Here is a 12,210-nt window from a genome sequence, read left to right on the forward strand (position 1 = left end):
TAAAAAATAAAAATAGAGAAACTTCTCTTAATTTGATCTTTTTGGCCAGCCATATTAATTTATGACATGAGGTAATGTCACAATTCTGGGTGTAAGTATGCAACAAATCAAAACTAAAATGAGTCTGGAAAGTTTTCCTGAAAGTTTAGACTGAAATTTTTAGTTTAATTCGGAGACCCCTCTGAAGAATGTTGAACCAATTATGCCACCTCCTGGCTTCTTTCAAGACTCTCACCTCATTTGGCAGCCTCTTCATTTAAGTAATTCCCTTTCAACTTCTGGCCACTTGTCTCTGCCTTTCCTTTAGTAAAAATAGCAAAGCCCCAAGCTAACTAGTGATCGTGTTATTTTAAACATGTAACAGCCTATTTTTAGTCCTGGCATTTAACATTTAGCTAGTTTGGCAGTTATCTAATCAGGACTACGGGATGAAGCTCCCTTTTGATGACCTAGGACCCCTGTTCATTATGATGCTTGTTTATTAATAATGCTGATTTGAGAAAAAATGTGGTGAAAATGAACTACTAGAAGAGTCCAAAAGACATGTGGTATGGGTAAGTAGAAGTTTGAGAACAGTGACAGCCCAACGAAAGAGGCCTTAGAAAACATCCAGTCCACAGTTTCTCAATGTGTGGTCCTCTGACCACCTACACCAGAATTATTGTAGACCTGACAAATTACATTCCCTAGAGCTATGGCACAGGGATCTGCAATTTGAAGAACTCTCACAGTGATTCCAATAAGCACTAAAATTTCAAAGCCATTTATTTTTTTAAAAAAGATTTTATTAATTTATTCATTCATGAGAGATGCAGAGAGAGAGAGAGAGAGGCAGAGGCACAGGCAGAAGGAGAAGCAGGCTCCATGCGGGACTCGATCCCGGGTCTCCAGGACCATACCCTGGGCCGAAGGCAGGCACTAAACTGCTGAGCCACCCAGGGATCTCATCAAAGCCATTCAATAAGCTAGTCTATTTTGTTCATTTTACATAATAAAAATGACCTAGCCAGATCAATAAATGACTCATCCGAATTAACACAACTTATTACTGGTAGAATCAGAATTAGAACTTCGCTTTCTTGGTTTGCAATATTTTGGCTGGGTAGTTGTCAAACAAGGCATGGGGAGTGGAGTAGGTAAGTCTGAGTTTCTCAGCTCATCCATACAGAGTAGTTTTGCTTCTCTTTGTTTTATACATTGGACTTCTGTATTCTATTTTTTTTATTTATTTATGATAGGCACACAGTGAGAGAGAGAGAGAGGCAGAGATATAGGCAGAGGGAGAAGCAGGCTCCATGCACCGGGAGCCCGACGTGGGATTCGATCCCGGGTCTCCAGGATCGCGCCCCGGGCCAAAGGCAGGCACCAAACCGCTGCGCCACCCAGGGATCCCCTGTATTCTATTTAAAGAGAGACTTTTTCTTTTTTTTTCTTTCTTTCTTTTTTTTTTTTTTTTTGGCTGAGAAGAAGCCTGGGAAATAATTTCTTTGTACTTCTTACAGTTACAGCAAGAGATGTCTAATACATTATTACTTCTATTTGGCCAACAAGCTTGTATTACACATTAGCTGCAGATAGGAGTACAGCCTCAGCCCTCCAGGGCTTACAGCCTAGTGATGAGACAGATCTCACAGTCTTCTGTCCAACATGATAAAACTGGAACAAGGCACTGCAGGAATCCAGGAGGGGATACTTTTAACTTTGCTTTGGAAGACTTCGAAACTAACAGTACCTTTTTGAAAATCAGACAAAACTTGAAGCTATCCTTATAATAAGGTTTTTTTATTTCTCTTTTATTTTGATCTTTAGAATGCATAATGAATAATGTGTTAAAAGTTCATATCTCAATCTTGTAGTACAATAAGAGCCTTTAACTGGATGCACATACATCTTTAATGAGAAATTTGAGTTTTTAGATAATACAATCAGGCAGAAATATGACAAATGAGATGGAAAAGGGTTTGAGTATCCTAGGAATGGTAGTAGAAATCCCTTAAGAGTAAAACATCCCTAAGTTCAAAACCTAGCTCTGTCACATGAGTAAGTTTCTTAAATTCTCTGACCTTTAGCCTCCTATCTGTAAAATTGGCATAATAGTAGTACTTATCTCAGAGAGTTGTTGTAAGGATTAGAGGTAATCTATGTAAGGCATCTGAAATCTAATAGTCACTCATTATGCAAGAAGTATTACTTATTTCTGTAGACTAGGTTAATTCCTCAAGACTAAGTTTTTCTTTTTCTCTTTGGAAATTATTCTTTATTAAATTGGAAAAAGCCTTAAATATATGGTATGGTTGTTATATTTGATGATATATTTGGTTGTGCCATCATGTGTAAAGAATATAGCAGGTAATTGGGCAGCCCCGGTGGCTCAGCGGTTTAGCACCGCCTTCATTCAGCCCAGGGTCTGATCCTGGAGACCTGGGATCGAGTCCCACGTTGGACTCCCTGCATGGAGCCTGCTTCTCCCTCTGCTTGTGTCTCTGCCTCTCGCGCTCTCTCTCTGTGTCTCATGAATAAATAAATAAAATCTTAAAAAAAAGGAAGTAGTTATGCTTGGCTGGAGTGGAGATTGGACTCTGAGAATTGAGTCTTGAGTAGTTGTCAGAGGACAAACTATGGAGAGCCTCCTATGTCACACTGACTTTTGACTTTTCTGGTCAAATTGATTTTTAATTAATTCATTCTGGTTAGAAGTTTTTCAATGACTTGAAAAGAAGTGAGCTTAGAAATAGAAAGATTGGGTGGGAGATTTATAAAAGTCCTGAAGAACAGAGTTGAGAGTATCTGAGTGTATCTCAAAGTGTAGTGCTCAGACCAGCTAGGTAATTTATAAATAATGCATATTCACAGGTCATTGGTTCAGTGATCTGATTCAGTACTGCTGAGGTTTGAGAAGCAGTTTAAACTAAAAATGTGTATTGGTATAATTGCCAGGGCTTAGTGACTGATTAGGTACTGGTACAGGGTGGTGAGAGAAAAGGACAGTTAAAGGATGACTCCCATCTCTCCACTATTGTAAAGTTTCAGGAATGATATGTTCTAGGTGATGTCCATCCTTGGATAATGTGTGAAGCCTGAGTAGGGGTAGGTGAGACTAAGTAGTTGGGTGGGCCAATTACCAACTTCGGAAGTTACTACAAACTGGTATGGAGCAGATTACTGGGGCCAGTTTTCAAAGTTTTTAATAAATGAGCAGATACTGTCTGAGGTCAGTAAAGAAAACAATAGGGAAGAGTAGAGGGTAGAACAGGCAAATTTTAATGTGCTTGTGAATTGCTTGTAGACCTTGTTAAAGTGGAGATTTTGATTCATTGGATCTAGAATGGAGAGACCAACATTCTACTTTTCTTTTAATTTCTTTTTCTTTTTTTTTAATTTACTCATGAGAGATACACACACACAGAGAGACAGAGAGGCAGAGAGAGAAGCAGGCTTCACACAGGGAGCCCGATGTGGGACTTGATCCCAGGTCTCCAGGATCATGCCCTGGACTAAAGGCAGCACTAAACCGCTGAGCCAACCCAGCTGCCCCAGATTCTACATTTCTAATGATTGTGATGATGAAATTATTGGTCCATAGACCACAGTTTGAACAGTTGAAGATAGAAGTCTCTGGTATTCAAACTTATCTGCATATCAGACTTTCCTGGATATTTGAGTCCCTTGTCAAGAGATTCTAATCTAATTGGTATGAAGTTTGACCTGTATGAAGGTACAATGAAGTTTTAGAATGATTGATAAAGTCCAGGGGCTGAAGTATGTCATAGTATGAAAGTGGCAGTGGGAATAGATAAAACTGGCTCCACTTGGAGTCTCCTGGAACGAAATGTTAGGGGCAAAGTCCTCAGAATCCTGTATTGGGAAGAACCTGGGTTTAGCTACAGCAAAGAGTAGGAGAATACAAAGGAAGGGTGGGTAGGAAAATGTGGGAGGCTTCTTCCTGAGTAGTGGCTGAGGATGAAAAGCACAACTGGGTTACATGGCTGGAGTTAGAGGCCTTGTTAAGGCCACTGACGGCCATCTTTGCTGGGCTTCCTATTGGAATGTTATTGAGTAGGTCTTTTTGTGTCTTCAAAGAGATATCCTCAGCATGTCCAGGAAGGAGTGAGCCAGCTATTCCCTTTTTAAAAATTATTTTTTAATGGCCTCTGGATTTCTAAGGCGTGACAGGATGAAACTACATTGGCTGGGTGTCAAGAGTTCTTGCCCCCAAGGATTGGTTATTAATAATTATTGGACACCTTCTTGTGATGTATCTGAAATAATCTATTGTTATATATTTTTCTCCAGATATTATAATAAAAACAAATGGCAGAATGTAGCAGCCATCTGAATTTCCACCACTTTGAAGATCTACATGAATGTGAAGTCAAAGTCCATAAAACAGAATGTCTGCCTAAAAGAGTAATTCAAAGATCAAAATTCTCTTAATTATTTGTGATATATTCTGGTGATGGAATTCTACTGAGATTACTTTTAATCAGTAAAGAAACATTCTTCTGAATGCCTCTTCAATATATGTATTTGTACTGTAAAATAAGAACAAATAACTTGTATACTAAACAGATGATTTCAGCTATTTATAGAGAGCAAAATACCAGGTTACTATGTAACTTCCTTTGTATTTTTTTCCCCAAAGTTTGTCCTCTGTATGCAGTAAAAGTAGTAAAGTTTTTGAAGTACTAAAAATGAAAATGCTTATATTACGAGCTATTTTTAACAGAACTTAATTGAAACCACATGAGTGAGAGACCTAATTCCAGGTCTGGCTGAAAGAAACTCTATACTCAAGTTTGCTGAAGCAGGGAATGTGGAATATGGACAATCAATCATACACTAAGTTTCTGATATATCACCTCATCCTCAAACCTCCTTTTAGCTAATACTGTCTGTAAGATTCTGTGCGTTTGTGTGTGTGTGATATTATTTGTTACAGCATCTCCACACTGCCCTTTCTAAAAAGAAGCAGTCCTGTTGTCAGTGAACATAGTATAGTCATAAAACTGTTGGTAAAATTTTAGTTCTTGATCATTTACTAATATTATCATACATAAAAGTAAATAAGATTAAATTTTTCAAAGCTGCTTCAATAAGAAAGAAAATTCTAAAATCGATGAACCAATTTGAGTTTATGTAGACTATTTAGCATTCATTTTTAAAGAGGGGTTCCATGAAGATATTTTTATAAATGATTTGACAAGGTCTTTAACAGACCTATTTGTGATTTCTATTTCACATTTCCATCTAGAGGTGAACTACAGGAAAGTTGTTAGGAAATGTTGAAGAGACCATTAAAGATGAATGCTAAAACCAAATTTAGATCTGAATTTTTAAATTTATTTTTACTTTTTAAAAGATTTTATTTATTTATTCATGAGAAACACACAGACACAGGCAGAGGGAGAAGCAGGCTCCATGTAGGGAGCCCGACTTGGGACTCGATCCCAGGTCTCCAGGATCAGGCCTTGGGCTGAAGGCAGCGCTAAACCACCGAGCCACCCGGGCTGCCCATTGTGATGGTTTTAAAAGCAGAAATGTGACAAGCAGTGTGGGGAAGAAGAAATGAAATAAAAGGCCTATTCTCTACTTTCAAGGAGTTTATCATCCAAGTGGGAAGTGAGAGAACAAATTACTTGATAGTTTCTAATCAGGTGGTGGGTTCCTGTGGGAAAGAATGACACCTGATTCTTAGGCTGGACCTGATAGGGCTGGGGGAAATAAATACTCATTACTTCATATCGCTGATAAGGAACATAGAGCTATCTCAGAAAGTGATAAATACTAAGACCAGGCTGACGTGATTTAGAAAGTGACAGAGCCTGGATTTGAAGGCAAGACTATTTAAGCCCATTTTTTTTTTTTTTTTATCAGCTAGAGCATAGGGAAAAGTGGGAGGGGAAAAGGAGTTGCAACTGGCATTTAGGAGGCTTAGGGGTAGAGGGTATGAGTTCAATTATGATTAAGAGAAAGGAAAATAAAATAAGCTTGATGGCTATCTAGAAGGCATGAGAAGTCCAAAGAAGATTACTGCTGGCCAATCCTATGAGAAGGTTGTACTCTTAACTTCCTATCTGTGGGGAGGCCTCAGAGATCTTTCAGTGAAACTCCCTAGAAAAGCATCAAAGAAAGAGTTCTTTTCTTCTGGAGAGAGGGTGTTCATAGTTTTCATCACATTTTCAAAGTGTCTTAAAAAAAAAAACAAAGTGTCTGTGATCTAAAAACGGTTAACAATGGGACTGGACCCCTTTACTTCAATATATAACTGATTAATTTTTAAGCATTTAAAAATTTCAAATTATACTTCATGAAAAAAAATCTCAGGTCATATGTACCCAGAAAATCCAGTTGCAAATGCATGAAGGGGGCAGACGTGATGTCATTTCCGTTTAAAAATTTGTAACTGGAGTGTTTTTTCACCTCTCCAAGGAATAATTCATCATGGTTTGTTCAGTTGTGAATAGCCTCTTTATCTCATATCATGTTTATATGAAGGTATAAGACTTTCCAGATCAAAGTGATCTACAACCTCTTCTACTCTTATGTTGATTTCTAACCTGTATTTTAAAATGTTGACCCATCTTACAGCTTAAATCCTCCCTTGACTTCATATATTCTTCAATGTACCCATTCTTCACTCTTGTACACCCAGATTTCCTAAAAAGAGTGCTGTCTACTTTTGCACTAGTCCCTCACTCCTCAGCCCTTCCTCCTCTTCCACCTACTCCCAACACACACGCAGTCTGGCTTCAGCTCTGGTTCTCCACTGACACTGCTCCACTCAAGGTTACCGCCAATCTCCTTGATGCTAATCTAAGGGGTATTTTTCAGTTCTCATCTTACCCAACCTCTCTCTCCCAGATAATGATATTGCAGACTAGTGCTCTCTTCTTAAAAGCCTCCAGTAAGGAATGACCTCTTGGAAACATTACTCTCCAGGCTTTCATCCAATCTCCAGCTCTTTCTCTTCCATTTCTTCTGAAGGCTCTTTCTCCTCTGTCCAGTCTTTAAATTTTGGTGCTTCCTGGTGTCCTCTCTAGGCCCTCTTCTCATGTTACATAGTCTCCCTGAGTGATCTCATCTCTCTCTGACTTCAGTTAGAGACCCCAGTGCAGTTGACCCCAAGCTTTTGTAACTGCCATGGATTTATGTAGTGGACATAAGTGGTGGTCATCTCTGCATCTGTCCCTCAGGAGACTAGTTGTCTTTCTTTGTATTCCCACAGCATTCTGTACTTGCCCACATCATAGTATTTATCATAATGTTAATTATAATAATTACAATTAATTGCCTGTCACATTCTTTTTTTTTCTTCCCAGACTGTCAGGTCCTTGAGTGAAGGAACTACACTTGTTCATTATTGTGTTTCAATTTCCTTCTACCTCCATATTAATTGGGTTTTGAATTTCCAAGCCATATGATTTAGGTGGGATTGATCCCATCCCTAGTTCCAGGGGTGGGCCATAAATAGTTTTAATAAATTTTGTTTTGTTTTGTTTTAATAAATTAACATATCTCTCCCAACTCTGGCACAATGATTGGTTTAGGAATGAGGCCAAGGCCTAATATGATCCTATTGCTATAAAGCTCAGAGATTTTTTCTGGGACAGATTTTTCCTTTTTCTCTTGGATTTTTATCCAAACAGATTTTACCAGAAAGGAAAGTTGCCACCTGTGTCCACAAGTGGAGACCTGGGAATGGAATTCATGCAGCGAAATTAGAACTGTGTTAGAGAAACTGGATTCTTGATATCATTGTTGCAGTCCCTGGATGCATCTGTGTCTGAACTTTCCATCTACTTTAGGTCAAGTTCTGAGAGCTAATCAGTTTCTTTTTAGAACTATGCTAGTTTAGTTTGGTTTTCTATCATGTGTAACATAGAACATCCTGACTGATGAACTAAACCAAGGCCTGCCTAGACTTCTAGATTGGTATAGCCAGATGCTTACTTGTCATTACTACGTAGGTTCTCATGGCATCTCCTTTTCAACACAACCTAACATGAAGTTATTTTCCCCATTAAATAGTTCTTCCATTTTCTGTTTCAGTGTTAGATATTTTCAGCCATCCATGTTACTTGAGCCAGAAATTTGGCTATCATCCGTGACTCCTTCCTTTCTCTTATTTTCTCATAGGCAGTCATTCATGGAGTCCTGTTGGTCCTGAATCCTAAACAGCCCTCAGTATTTTCTACTTCTCTCTATTCCTTTGGCTTTTCTCTGAATTCATGCCAGTATTTTCCTGTGTGGTTTGGTGTAACAACCTTACCACTAGATTCTCAACTTTTATTCTTTTGTACCCTATACTTAATTTTCCACAATGCCTCCAGAAGGAGCTTTCTAAAATGTTCATCTCATCATGTTTTCTGCTGAAAATCCAATGTGTTCTGAATAAAGTATGATCTTTTAAATTTACTTTACATAGTTTTCTTATTTTAGTTCAATGTTACCACTAGATTATATTATAGGTCACTGAATTTTTATACTTTCTCTTGCCTCCAGCCTTGCATGTGCTCTTCCATCTGCCTGAAACACAACTCCTCTGCCCACATCCTCTTTTCTTCAGCTTCTCCTATTTTTATTTTTAATCCCTATTCATTACTTCCTTCAGAAAACTCTCCTTAATTCCCCCAAAAGGCTAATATTTCTCTTTGTATCCCCATGGCATCCTATAATTGGCCACTTCATAGCATTTGTCACAGTGCACTAAAATTGCCTGTCAAATTCCTTTTTTTTTCTTTTTACCCCTAGGCTGTAAGTTCTTCAAGTGTAAAAATCACATCTTGTTCTTCAGTGTATTTCTAGGTTCTAGCACAGCTGCCAGACACATTAAATATATTCAGTATTTGAAAAATATTTGCTGAAAAAATGTTATTCATACAAGTGTGTCATTATATAAAAGATCTTCTTTTGTATACATCTATTAGAATTCAAGGTGAGGATTTCAAACCAATTTATTTTATATTGAAGGTAAAAGTTTGAGTTCTTAAAACCACTTCTCGCAATGTGTAATAACTTTTTGTCTACTTGCTGGTTTCTTAAGGGCCAGGCTATACCTGTCTTATTTGTTATTGAACTCTTAGCACCTAGAGCATAGTGAGTACTTGATATCACCATCTCTCTCTTTTTTTGAGATTATATATATCTATATGTGTGTGTGTGTGTATAATATATATTTATTTATATTTGGGACAGAGAGAGAGCACAAGCAGGGGGAGGAACAGAGGGGAAGGGAAAAGGAGGGGGAAAGAATCTCAAGCAGACTGCATGCTGAGGATGGAGCCCAATGTGGGGCTCAATCTCATGACTCTAAGATCATGACCTGAGCTGAAATCAAGAGTCAGGCACTTAACTGACTGAGCCACCCAGGTGCCCCATCTTCTTTTGATTATTTGTTAGCATACAAAATTCTCTAATATCTTCCATTTTTTTTAAAAGAAAAAATCAATTTTTACCTCCTCCCATCTCCTTTTACCCCTCATTTCTCTGTTCCGTATCTCAACAAAGCAGAGGTATTGTCTCTCCTTGCTTTACCACTTCCTTTCTACCTTTTTTGTTTTTAAACACACTCCTTTCAGGTTTTGCTCACATGACTCCACTGAAACTACTCTGTCAAGGTGTCCAGGTTGGGAAATCTAATGGACACTTAGATTTTCAGCAACATTCAACACAGTGGACCCTTCCTCCTTTTGGGCATGTTTTCTTCTCTCCTTATTCTTCTTTGCTGGATCCTTTTCTTCAAGACCTACAAGTGTTGTCCCTGTTGAGTCTTAGTCCTGGACCCCCTTCTACATGTACACATTCTCCCTAGGTAAACTCATCCATTCCATTCTTTCCAGTGCCTCCAAAATTTATCATTCCAGTCCTGTCTTCTCCCCATATATTCTACTCAGGATCTCTACATGGATATCTAGAAGACAATTAAAACTCAATATATCCATTCTTAATATGCTTTTCTTTTTCTAACCTGTATTTTCCTTGGTCATTCTATTGGGAAATGACTTCCATTTAGATGCTTAAGGGAAAAACCAAGAAATTAATCCTTGGTTTTTCTTTCCTTCACTTCTATCACAAGTCCTGTTGGCTGTAACTCCAGAATAACTCCAGTTAGCCATCATTCACTTTCACTGAAAATACACAATAGCCTCCTATACAGTTTCTCTGCTTCCATTCTCATTCTTTATAATCCTTTCTCCTCAAAGCAAGCCAGAGTAATCTTCCAGAGTCATTAATGCAGCATGTCCCTCTCCTGTTTTAAACTCCTGCAGTAGCTTCCATCACATTTAATCTAACTGCTTTGTTGTGCTTTACAAGGTACCTACATAATGTGGCTCTTTGTGTCTTTGTAACCACCTCTCAAACATCTTCCTCAACCCAGAGTGCACTCAGCTTCTCTGGTCCCTTTCTTATTCTTCAAACAACTCAAACCCATTTCTGCCTCAGAGCCTTTGTACTTTTTCTTCTCTTTGCCGGAATGTTCATTACCTTCTTTGCACAGCTGTTTCTTTTTCATTGTTTAGACCTCAGTTTAAATCCCACATCTTTGGAGAGGACTTCCTGACCGCCGTATCTATATTTGGCCCCCTCCAGATGCCTGCTGTCAACTATTTTATTCCTAGCTCCTAGCACAATATGCACACATATCCTTTATTTTGCCTGTCCCACTGAGAACAGGAGTAGGGACTTCTGTTCAGCCCTATGTTCTCAGCTCCTGCAACAGAATCTGAGACCTTGGAGGTCCTCAAGAAATATTGGTTGAATAAATGAATGTTTAGGTTTTCTGGTGTCTTAAACTATTGCCATTCCTTTATTATATAGTAGTAAATCATCAGTTGGTTTAAGAGTTTTTAAAAATGAGGTACCAGGGTATCTGGGTGGTTCAGTAGGTTAAGTGCCTGCCTTTGCCTTAGGTCATGATCCCAGAGTCCTGGGATCAAGCCCCACATCAGGCTCTCTGCTTATCCGGGAGTCTGCTTCTCCCTTTCTCTCTGCTCCTCCCCTTGCTTATGCTCTCTCTCTCTCTAATAAATAAAAAAATCTTAAAAACAACAACAAAACTGAGGTACCCTGAGTCCATCAGGCAGTTTTACTTGACCATCTAGATTCTGAATGTTTTATTCTGTGACATTCTCAGTGAAAATTTAACTTGTTTCAGGAAAATTCAGCACAATCGAGACATGCTTTATTAACAGGTGCTTAAGGGAGCAAAAATTTTTTTTTGCCACTTTTTCCATATCTGTAACCAGAAGAGAGTGCCCTTGTCTTTTATATTATTGGAAGCAGGTGGACACAGACCCATAGGCTGTTGGGGTTTTGGAGAGGCTCAATCACCTACTTGAGTGAAAATGCAGGGTTTTATGCCTAATCTAACACAACATTTACACATTCATACAATATCAACCAAACATAACAATAACTTTATTTCTCACATTTCCTCCTTGCTGACTCCCTAAAGTAAAAGAGGCTACTTTAAGATACCTCAGTCTCTTTGTGGGAAGAGGTAGTGTTAAGTAAAAGAGAAAAAAGACAACGTACACTGTTACTGAATTTGAAATTATTTTCAATGTGGTCTGCATAATTAAGTATAGTTACATGTCTTCTTTTATAACAAACCTATATCATTTCAGTCTTATTCTATAATTTGAATATTGCCCTGCAACATAAAGGAAATACAGTAAATTTTTTTCTGTACCTTCAAGAATAAGGCTAAATGAGGCTACAGAAATGAAGTTATTACATATTAGAGAATACTAAAACAAAGTATCTCTTATGCAAGCAGTAATGTTCTTTCCCTCACTATTAATATCTATAATTATCTTGTGAAGTAACTTTTTCCCAAGATGAAACCACACCAGGTTATTGTATTTAGAAACTTACTTCTGAGGGGACAAGGAAATACTCTTCTCTGTGCCAGCCATGGACCAGCTATGAGTCTTCAGTGTCAATGGTTCTATATACATAGGCTCGAGCCTATTTCCACTTGAGCTCATTTAGTGTACTTGCTATTATAAAAGCAAAATAAAATGTCCCCAAATGAGTGATTGACTTATAGGATGTGCATTTTCTCACTTTTAAAAAAAATTGCATTGACTTCATTTTTTGTTTACAAAAATTTTATTCCTTGTTCACATTTTTTGGGGAGTGGGGTGGGAAATACAGTTAATCCTTGAGCAACATAAGTTTGAACTGTGCAGTTCCTCTTATATGTAA

The sequence above is a fragment of the Nyctereutes procyonoides genome, unplaced genomic scaffold, assembly GCF_905146905.1.
Source record: "Nyctereutes procyonoides isolate TBG_1078 unplaced genomic scaffold, NYPRO_anot_genome, whole genome shotgun sequence".
Taxonomy (NCBI): domain Eukaryota; kingdom Metazoa; phylum Chordata; class Mammalia; order Carnivora; family Canidae; genus Nyctereutes; species Nyctereutes procyonoides.